This window comes from Salvelinus namaycush, chromosome 36 (genome assembly GCF_016432855.1).
Source record: "Salvelinus namaycush isolate Seneca chromosome 36, SaNama_1.0, whole genome shotgun sequence".
Classification (NCBI taxonomy): Eukaryota; Metazoa; Chordata; class Actinopteri; order Salmoniformes; family Salmonidae; genus Salvelinus; species Salvelinus namaycush.
The window spans coordinates 11,385,945-11,398,107 of record NC_052342.1 but is presented as its reverse complement, the minus strand read 5'-3'; positions in this window follow the sequence as shown (position 1 = coordinate 11,398,107).

Here is a 12,163-nt window from a genome sequence, read left to right as displayed (position 1 = left end):
ATTTGATAAAATAACAGTCTTCACATTTAATGATAGTCCAGACATGAGTGTAAAAAAAAAAACGTTTTAAATGTAACCTTTATTTAACTAGGCAAGTCAGTCAAGAACAAATTCTTATTTACAATGACAGCCTACTGGAGAACAGTGGGTTAATTGCCTTGTTCAGAACGACAAATGTTTACCTTGTCAGCGCGGCGATTCGATCCAGCAACCTTTCGGTTACTGGCCCAACGCTCTAACCACTAGGCTACCTGCCTCCCCAGGGGGTTAACTGTTCAACAGTCTTACGACCTGGGAGGTAGAGACTTTATCTGAGCCTGTTGGTCCGAGTCCTGATACTCCAATACTTCTTGCCAGATGGTAGCGGAGAGAACAGTCTGTGGCTGGAGACTTTGCCGATTTTCCGTGCCTTACTTAAAACACTGCCTGGTATAGATATCCTGGATGATTGGGTCATCCGCACCACTGTCTGTAGAGTGTATTGTCTATGGCGGTGCAGTTGTCATACCAGGCTATTCAATGGCTTTTTAGTTAACTTCTTCTTAATAGGGGGCGCTATTTTCACTTTGGGGAAAAATCGTGCCCAAATTAAACGGCCTCGTACTCTGTTCTAGATCATACAATATGCATATTATTATCACTATTGGATAGAAAACACTAAATTTCTAAAACTGTTTGAATTATATCTGTGAGTAAAACAGAACTCATTTGGCAGCAAACTTCCAAACAGGAAGTGAAAATTCTGAAAATGGGGCTCTGTGTCAGGGCCTGCCTATTCAACTGGCTTATATTTATGGATCTGTATGCACTTCATACGCCTTCCACTAGATGTCAACAGGCAGTAGAATGTTGAATGGGGTGTCTAGCTTGATGTGAGACCGAATGAGAGCTTTTGGAGTGACAGGTCCGCCTTATTGGCAGTATTCAACTGCGCACCAGGGAACCCCACATTGTCTTCTGAAATGCGTTAGGTATACACGATGAAATGCTCCGGCTCGGACTTTATTGGATACATATGAGAAAAACATCATAAAGATGGATTTTCAACCGAGTTTAACCAGTTTATTCGACGTTTATTGTGCATTTTGGAATTTTTTGTTCCATGCGTCCAGAGTTCTTGGACATGTCTAGCCACATGGCTAGCCAAAGTTGCTAATTCGACAGAAGAAATGGACATTCTAAAACAAAACAACAATTTATTCTGGAACTAGGACTCCTTGCACTACATTCTGATGGAAGATCAACAAAGGTAAGAGAATATTTATGATGTTATTTTGTATTTTTGTGGTTTATGTTGGCTCCAACAAGGCGGATAAAATTAGATAAAATCCTTCTTTATATCCAAAAAAGTCAGTTTAGTTGGAGCCATCGATTTGAGTAATCCACTCGTTCAACATGCAGAGAAAGGAATCCGAAAATCTACCCCTAAACTTTGTTTCAACATGTCAAAATACATTTCTATCTACTCTTAAGATACCCTAAAATGTAATGTCTATCACAGTTGAAGTGTACCTATGATAAAAAATTACAGACCTCTACATGCTTTGTAAGTAGGAAAACCTGCAAAATCGGCAGTGTATCAAATACTTGTTCTCTCCACTGTACATTGTTTAAAAGACACAGGTCACAAAAATGAAATGAAGCAATATACCCCATTACATCTTACTAGTAATACATTTCTTGTTTTAGAAAAGCAGAAAGCATGCTCAACAAAAAACAGTGGCTGGTGGAACAAAAAGTTAATTTCCCACCCTGGTACTGTAGCTCTGAGCATTCTTTATTACTGTCTGACGTGTCCCACTGTTGGTTAGGGGTGAAAATTAAATTGGCTATTACTCAGTTTCCATAGCCAACACAAACTGGGTCTAGTTGGCTGTGACCTGGAGGAAGGGCCTCTTAAATACCAGACCAGGAAGTGGCAGAGGCCAACGCATTGACTTTTGACCACTTAGAGAGCAAATCCCACCAACCAGAACCACTGGTGCTGGGGGACAACATGAATCTCATCACTGACATCCAGGTCCAGGTGCTCCCAGGCCTGAGACGGCCCGTCCAGGAGGTGCAGAAGCTGTGGAAATCACAATGCAAAGATCCACAAAGTGTTTAATTTCAGCAGCAGAACTTCTCTTTGACTCTAGAGAATGCTGACAGTTCCTTGGGTAGTGTCTTAACAGATTCAGCTTGCTAATAGTGATGAGATTGGGTGCCACTCAAACAAGGAAATACTTTGACTTAATAACTTGAGTTGGGAGAGCTGGCCAAAACAAGCTATTTGATTTTGAATTTTAGGTATCTTTTATTTATTTATTTGTTAAAATATTGAATTTGCATTTACTACTATAGCCAATAGAAATGCATTGGATATAGCTGTGGATTGCTGTGGAAAAATTAGCCCATGCAAAAAAGTGTATACATAGTATCTCTAGCTTTAACTGACAGATTTGTATGGGTATTCTTTTATTATGTTATTTAGGTTGACGCACCGGTGCGTCAATAGACTCTAGGGGGTTAAACATCTCTCATATCCCGCTCATGTGACAGTCATGTACAGTAGATTCGGAAAGTATTCAGGCACATTGACTATTTTCACATTTTGTTAAGATACAGCCTTATTCTAAAATGTATTAAATCATTTCCCCCCCTCAATCTACACACAATACCCTATAATTACAAAGCAAAAATTGGTTAAGACATTTCTTCAAATGTTTTACAAATAAAAACAGAAATACGTTATTTACATAAGTAGTGTCCGTAGAGCTCAGACACAGGATTGAAACAAGATTCAAGAAACAAGATTCTCTGGTCTGAGATTGAACTCTTTGAACCGGTTCTAACATCTCTGGAGAGACCTGAAAATAGCTGTGCAGCGACACTCCCAATCCAACCTGACATAGCTTGACAGGATCTGCAGAGAAGAATGGGAGAAACTCCCCTAATACAGGTGTGCCAAGCTTGTGGCGTCATACCCAAGAAGACTCGATGCTGCAATAGCTGCAAAAGGTGCTTCAACAAAGTACAGAGTAAAGGGTCTGAATACTTATGTAAATGTGATATCAGTTTTTTTTTCTACGTTTACAAACATTTCTAAAAACCAGTTTTTGCTTTGTCATTATGGGTTATTGTGTGTAGATTGATGAGAGAAAAAAAACCTTTCATCAATTTTAGAATAAGGCTGTAACGTAACAAAATGTGGAAAAGGCCAAGGGGTCTGAATACTTTCCGAAGGCACTGAATGTGTGCGTTAATAGCAGCCACCCTAACCGGTAGACCACACCAGGTCACTTGAGCTTATTTTTAGGATATCTGACAATCCTTAGAATTGTATTTAACCTTCATTTTATGAGTTATACAGAGACCAAGGTCTCTTTTACAGATGAGCCCTGAATTACAGAAAATACATACATCAAAATATAAATACAAAATGCAAGCAGAAATAAAACACGGTCATAAAATACAAACACAACCAATAATACGGTCCTCAATCATCTTTCTGAATTGCCCTAGAGGCACCAAAACATAAAATGTAAGAACATTTTGAAGATTGATCCAGAAATAAGGTGCAAGAAAACTAAAACCTGATTTACCTTACTCAGTAGAGGCCAATGGAATTTCCTGAGTTTTCCATCCCTGAGACCGGGTGTGGTAACCCGTATGTCTAAAGTTTAGTAATGATGTTAGGTACAGTGGGAGTTTTTGTATAAGTGCTTTATAAATGAAAACAAAGCAATGTATCAACCTACATGACATCAAAGAGGGCCAATCAACTTCCTGGTAGGTAATGCAGGTAGTTTAACTGTTAAGAGCGTTGGGCCTGTAACCTAAAGGGTGCTGGTTTGAATCACTGATTCGGCAAGGTGAAGAAAATCTGCTGTTCCGCCCTTGATTGAGGCAGTTAATCCCGAAAAACTGCTCCCCTGGCGCCGATAACATCGATTAAGGCTGACTCAGAGGCGCTGGGTTAAATGTGGAAAACACATTTTGGTCGAATGCATTAAGTTGTGCAACTGACTAGGTGTCCCTCTTTCACTAAAACTGTTGCTCATAATAAAGTGTAGTGCGATATGATAAACTGCATCTAATGGTTTTAATAAAGTGGGAGCTGCGTTCCTAAAGATGATATTGCCATAGATTAGGACTGATAGTTGACGTTGACTGAATAATCTGCGTCCTACTATTTAGTGAGAGGCATGACCTATTTCTATAGAAGAAGCCCATTTGAACTCTCAGCTTAACTAACTCATCAATACGTTTTTTTAAAAAGACTGCTTTTCATCGATCCAGATGCCCAGATATTTGTAAGCAGTGACATGATCAATATGGACACCATCCAAAGTACATATGCTTAAATCAGTTCTTTTTATGCGCTCTAGAGAACAACAAATACTTAGTTGTACCTGCACTCAATACTGATTTCAGATCAAAAAAGTGCTTCTGTAATACAATGAAGGCAGACTGTAGTTCGTAAAGCATGGTCAACCATGGGGGCAATAGCATACACCGTCAGTAGATACACATTGAGTTCTATATGTCAAGTAATCTTTAAACCAGTTACTTGCAGCCTGGTCGAGGCCAACAGAGGTAAGCCTCTAAATTAGCAGTGAGTATTCAACCGTTTCGAAGTCCTTTGACAGGTCAATGAAGAGGGCAGAACAACGTTACCTTTTATCCATACAGTTAACGACATCATTTATAACTAGGGAAGCAGCGGAGATCGTGCTATGACCAGTTTTAAAACTCGACTGATGTACATTTTGAATACATTTCAAAGATAAGAAAGATTTTTGCTGAAAATTAATCAAGGATTCTAATATTTTTGCTGGGCATGAAAGTTTAGAAATAGAGCGATAATTATTTAGGTCACAAGGGTCACCACCTTTGTGAAGGGGGGAGTACATTGGCCGCCTTTCAAACCTTGGGGATAGTACCAGTGACAATCGTATTTTCAAAATATTGTTAATTATGCCACAAACAGTGGTGGCAGAGATTTGCAGCTAAATGGATTAAGAACAGTGGATTTAGAACATTTAGAACAAGGCATTTACAACATCACAGGTAGTAAATTGGTGAAATGAAAACAAAAGATTCACTAGAAGTTGACGGGTTAACCATCGCGTCACCTAGAAGCTGGCAGAGAGAACAGTTGATTGACTGACCAGGGTCAATTAAACCACTGTTTCTCTCAAATAAAAAGATTGTAGGGATTAAATTATGATTAAAGCTTCACTTATCCAAGTCTTCTCAGTTATGATGCCAGAGTCAGACAACTTGCAGGGAAGAAGAGGAATTTGTACGCTTCAGTGCATTTACTGTTGTGTTTATCAGTTGTCTGAAAGATTGCCAGTCCACAACAAAGTCAGTTTTCCTTGCTTTGGCCAAGGCCTGATTTCTCTTCTGAATGAGCTCGGATAGCACAGAAGGAATAAATATCGAGGATACATTTTCTAGAGCCGTCTCAAGGTCAGGAATACAGGAGAGTGGCTAAATCAGAGTAGAATATGTCAAGTCATGTACTTCAAATGAACATATGATAAAATCTGACCGTAAAATAGCTGTGCTCATTTCCACGCAAAGCTTGGCATTTATCAATTTGAACATGATCGAAACGTGTGCTCAAATCAGTCTGTTCTGATCTGGGTGTATTCCGTTTTACTGATGACCAAGCACTGCTATCAGAAGTTTCTTTGAATTATGACAAATAACATTTGATTGTCAAAGTATATATTAATAAAACATGATTATTTTGTTTATCATATGGTCTAGTGTGTGTGTGTGTTGCCTAGTAAGATAATTGGTAAGAAAATAGCTTTTCAGTCTTAATAATTGTTCTGGATGTAAGAAGCATTTCTTTTGTAATACTGGTATTAATTCATACTTTGCCAACTCATGAAATAGGACTTCTCAATTTCATATGTCATGTTTCACAAGCAAAAAATCTAACTCTCCAGAAGAATTTGCTTGGTGGAGATTGTGATCCTGTTGAGTGGCCCTCTCCTGTACAAATTGACATTGATAATTCATTAATCGGATGAATTATGTGGCGGCTCGTTGATCAGTAGCAGATGGGTCCTGACGTCTGCCCACTTATGAACCTGGTTGGTTAACGTGAGTGATCCGATGTATATGGGGACATTGTCAATGGAGAGTCACATTAGGGTTGGGTTCAAATCTATTTACAATTCCAGTCAATTAAGATAGTAACCCAAATTCCAATTCCAAATTCTCCTCATTGAAAAACATTGAAGATAATTGGAATTCTCTATTTCAAAACTTTGAAAGTGACAGTGGGTGTCCATTAGAGGTTGACCGATTAATCGGAATGGCCGATTAATTAGGGCCGATTTCAAAAAAAAAAATTTTACACCTTTACACTAGGCAAGTCAGTTAAGAACACATTCTTATTTTCAATGACGGCCTAGGAACGGTGGGTTAACTGCCTTGTTCAGGGGCAGAACGACAGATTTGTACCTTGTCAGCTCAGGGATTCAATCTTGCAACCTTACGGTTAACTAGTCCAACGCTCTAACCACCTGCCTCACGAGGAGCCCGCCTGTTACGCGAATGCAGTAAGAAGCCAAGGTAAGTTGCTAGCTAGCATTAAACTTATCTTATAAAAAACAATCAATCAATCATAATCACTAGTTATAACTACACAGGGTTGATGATATTACTAGTTTATCTAGCGTGTCCTGCGTTGCATATAATCGATGCAGTGCGCATTCGCGAAAAAGGACTGTCGTTGCTCCAACGTGTACCTAACCATAAACATCAATGCCTTTCTTAAAATCAATACACAGAAGTATATATTTTTAAACCTGCATATTTATCTAAAAGAAATCCAGGTTAGCAGGCAATATTAACCAGGTGATATTGTGTAATTTCTCTTGCGTTCATTGCACGCAGAGTCAGGGTATATGCAACAGTTTGGGCCGCTTGGCTCATTGCGAACTAATTTGCCATAATTTTACGTAATTATGACATAACATTGAAGGTTGTGCAATGTAACAGGAATATTTAGACTGATGGATGCCACCCGTTAGATAAAATACGGAACGGTTCCGTATTTCACTGAAATAATAAATGTTTTGTTTTCGAGATGATTCGTTTCCAGATTCTACCATATTAATGACCTAAGGCTCGTATTTCTGTGTGTTATTATGTTATAATTAAGTCTATGATTTGATAGAGCAGTCTGACTGAGTGATGGTGGGCACCAGCAGGCTCGTAAGCATTCAATCAAACAGCACTTTCGTGCGTTTTGCCAGCAGCTCTGCTGTTTATGAATTCAAGCCTATCAACTCCTGAGATTAGGCTGATGTAACCGATGTGAAATGACTAGCTAGTTAGCGGGGTGCGCGCTAATAGTGTTTCAAACGTCACTCGCTCTGAGACTTGGAGTAGTTGTTCCCCTTGCTCTGCATGGGTAACGCTGCTTCGAGAGTGGCTGTTGTCGATGTGTTCCTGGTTCGAGGCAAAGTAGCGGCGAGGAGAGGGATGGAAGCTATACTGTTACACTGGCAATACTAAAGTGCCTATAAGAACATCCAATAGTCAAAGGTATATGAAATACAAATGGTATAGATAGAAATAGTCCTATAACTCCTATAATAACTACAACCTAAAACTTCTTACCTGGGAATATTGAAGACTCATGTTAAAAGGAACCACCAGCTTTCATATGTTCATATGTTCATGTTCTGAGCAAGGAACTTAAACGTTAGCTTTCTTACATGGCACATATTGCACTTTTACTTTCTTCTCCAACACTGTTTTTGCATTATTTAAACCAAATTGAACATGTTTCATTATTTATTTGAGGCTAAATTGATTTTATTGATGTATTATATTAAGTTAAAATAAGTGCTCATTAAGTATTGTTGTAATTGTCATTATTACAAATAAATAAAAAAAATCGGCCGATTTTATCGGTATCGGCTTTTTTTGGTCCTCCAATAATCGGTATTGGTATCGGCATTGAAAAATCATAATCGGTTGACCTCTAGTGTCCATCCATCAACGTCCAATAAAAAGCACAACATTAAAGGGATTTTGGCAGTGAGGCCTTTTATCTACTTCCTCAGAGTCAGATTCACTTGTGGATACCATTTTTATGTCTCTGTGTCCAGTAGGAAGGAAGTTAGAAATAGTGGGAAGTTAACGCTTGGGTTAAAAGTATTATTCGGTCTTGTCCCTGTAGAAGAACCCTTTGTGGTTCTTCACCCACAAATAACCCTTTTAGAGCTTTTGAGTTTTCTACATGTTCTCTTTCAAAACCTATGCAGCCATTGTACATTTCAGTTTATGGAAACACACAATAAGGCAGAAATCCAAACCATCACTTATAAACCTTCATTGCAGTATTTCTACAATAGCTATTATTTGCATAAATCACATAATTCCTTTGTGACATTTTATATGAGCCCAATGTCTAATGCATTATAAACATACTCATGTATTATAATGTAGTCTCTCTCACACTCACCCCACCCCCTAGGAAAATAATGTGCAGTCAGAGTGCAGTATAACTGCAGTACACTGTAGTTATTCTGCAATTACTGTGTCCAAATTACTACAGTGGACTGCAGTTCCAAAACTGCAATCTTTTTCAAAACTGTGATGCGACTGCTGCGCCACTCGGGAGGCCCCCATGTAGAGTTTTTTTTGATATGAGGAATTTACCAAAAGCTCCCTGATCTGATGTTGGGATTGTTAAAGGGGGGCTTAAAAGAACAATGTATACTCTAACTCCTATTCCCATAGTGGACATCTGCTGGTACAGACAGTGGATTGAGGACATCATGAAAAAAAAACAGTGATTAATAATGTGATTGTCACAGGTGTGAGAAATTACAATAATTATTGCATGCTTTTGCACATGTGCTCCTAATTGTGTCCAGGAATGATTCATTGAGCAATGTGATTGGCTCCCAATGTTAATAACGCCAAGATGGCGTAGCAGTCAGTCGTCTTTGTCTTTGTCCTGTCCCTTGTATATATCTTTTTACATCTTTTTCGCATATCTTTTAAAAATATTTTCCTAAAAAGCAACTTCTAAATACTCTCCTGCAACCTGCCTCACCCAATGTGGCGTGGATCTGCTTTTTTTTACTAAAGTATTTCTATTTACTTCGGATCTGGAATCCTTCAACTGAAGCTAGCCAGCTAACTACCTACCAGCTATCAGTTAGCAAACCATTGCTAGCGGTCATCAGCTAACCTTTAGCTCGGAAAGCTCTCGCCAGTTCGAACAACGTGACTCAAACCAGAGCATAACGGACCTATTGCTCTCCATATCCCCGGATTCCTACCGCAAACTCTGAACATTTTCATCTGGATCTTTGTAACTAATTAACCGCAATCCCGGGTGACCACTCCTGGCTAGCGTTTCCATCCCGGAGCAAGCACCAATTATCTTGAAGCTAGCCTGGCCAGGGCTCCTGTGCTACCACCGAAGCCCACTCCTGGGCTACAATATCCGGACCCCTTCTACTGCCGGTACGGGGCACGGAACCCCACCGATCCTCTACGACTGGAATACCGACATAATCTGCCCGAGCACTCTAACAGGCCCCTCAGGCGCGACGCCCGCTGAAGGCCCATTCTGCTAACCTGCTAGCTACCTAGAGCTACCTGGAACCCTACTAATTCCACGACTGGTCTATCGACGTCACCGCACAAAGAGGCAAAAACAGACTTACCCCCATCGCGACGTCCCCCAAAGGCTAACTTGCTAGCCCCGGTCTGCTAACTGCTAGCTTGCCTGCCCCGGTCTGCTAACTGCCAGCTTGCCTGCACCGGTTTGCTAACTGCTAGCTTGCCTTCCACGGTCTGCTAAATGCTAGCCCCTGTTAACTGCTTGCTTGCTAAACCGGTCTGCTAACTGCTAGCTTGCCAGCCCCGGTCTGCTAACTGCTAGCTTGTTTAGCCCCGGCCTACTAACTGTTAGCTTGTATGCGATGACATCACCTGGTTTAAACGTCTCTAGAGACTATATCTCTCTCATCATTACTCAATGCCTAGGTTTACCTCCAATGTACTCACATCCTACCTTATCTTTGTCTGTACACTATGCCTTGAAACTATGCTTTCGAGCCCAGATACCTGCTCCTTTTACTCTCTGTTCCCGAACGTGCTAGACGGCCAGTTCGTATAGCATTTAGCCGTACCCTTATCCTACTTCTCCTCTGCTCCTCTGGTGATGTAGAGGTTAATCCAGGTCCTGCAGTGCCTAGCCCCACTCCCCAGGTGGTCTCATGTGTTGACTTCTGTAACCGTAAAAGCCTTTCGTGCATGTTAACATTAGAATCCTACTCCCTAAGTTTTTTGTTTTACTCGCTGCTTTAGCACACTCTGCCAACCCGGGTGTCTTAGCCGTGTCTGAATCCTGGCTTAGGAAAATCACCAAAAACCCTGAAATCTCCATTGCAAACTATAAAATTTTCCGCCAAGATAGAACTGCCAAAGGGGGCGGTGTTGCAATCTACTGCAAAGATAGCCTGCAGAGTTCTGTATTACTATCCAAGTCTGTACCCAAACAATTCGAGCTTCTACTTCTAAAAATTCACCTTTCCAGAAACAAGTCTCTCACTGTTGCCACTTGCTATAGACCTCCCTCTGCCCCCAGCTGTGCCCTCGATACCATATGTGAATTGATTGCCCCCCATCTATCTTCTGAGCTCGTGCTACTAGGTGACCTAAACTGGGACATGCTTAACACCCCGGACATCCTACAATCTAAGCTTGATGCCCTCAATCTCACACAAATTATCAAGGGGTCGGCAGGGATGTTCTTGTCCCATCGTGCACTAGCGACTCCTGTGGCAGGTTGGGCGCAATGCACGCTGAAACGGTTGCCAGATGTACGGTGTTTCCTTCGACACATTGGTGTGGCTGGCTTCCGGGTTAAGTGGGCATTGTGTCAAGAAGCAGTATGGCTTGGCTGGGTTGTGTTTCGGAGGACGCACCGCTCTCGACCTTCGCCTCTCCCGAGTCAGTACGGGAGTTGCAGCGATGGGACAAGACTGTAACTACCAATTGGATACTACTGAAAAAAAGAAAAGAACGACTTGCATCCACTTACGTGAATTTACAAAATGCTATATACCTTACACAACTCTGACAGAAAAACGATCACTATTTGGTTTTACACAATGTTTTTATCTGAATATAAATATTTTAAATCCTACATTTAAATTGGTTTTTAAAGTCTTCTTTTGGCCAAACGTTAGTTTTTGCAGTGAGTTTTTTTTATTAATGAAAAAGACTACGAATATTATGTTTCAAAGGCAACTGTAACTAACAGTAGCATGGACTTCTAATACACATTTTGATTTAACTGTTTCCTGTCCTACAGTGCCTTCAGAAAGTATTCATACCCCTTGACTTATTCCATATTTTGTTGTTAAAGCCTGAATTCAAAATGGATGAACAAAATAAATTCTCTCACCCATCTACACTCAATAATGACAAAGTGGGAACATGTTTTTATACATTTTTCTAAATGTATTGAAAATGAAATACATATATCTCATTTACATAAGTATTCACATTACAGAGTCAATATATCAGAATAACCTTTCTGGCTAACTCCATGTGCACACCAGGTTTCTACAATATTTGCACATTATTATTTTTTAATTCTTCAAGTTTTGTCAAGATGGCTGTTAATCATTGCTGAAAGCCATTTTCATGCCTTGTCATAGATTTACAAGCCGATCTAAGTCATTCAGGTATATTCAATGTTGTCTTGGTAAGCAACTCCAAAATAAAAAATATTTATACACTGCTCAAAAAAATAAAGGGAACACTTAAACAACACAATGTAACTCCAAGTCAATCACACTTCTGTGAAATCAAACTGTCCACTTAGGAAGCAACACTGATTGACAATAAATTTCACATGCTGTTGTGCAAATGGAATAGACAAAAGGTGGAAATTATAGGCAATTAGCAAGACACCCCCAAAAAAGGAGTGGTTCTGCAGGTGGTGACCACAGACCACTTCTCAGTTCCTATGCTTCCTGGCTGATGTTTTGGTAACTTTTGAATGCTGGCGGTGCTCTCACTCTCGTGGTAGCATGAGACGGAGTCTACAACCCACACAAGTGGCTCAGGTAGTGCAGTTCATCCAGGATGGCACATCAATGCGAGCTGTGGCAAAAAGGTT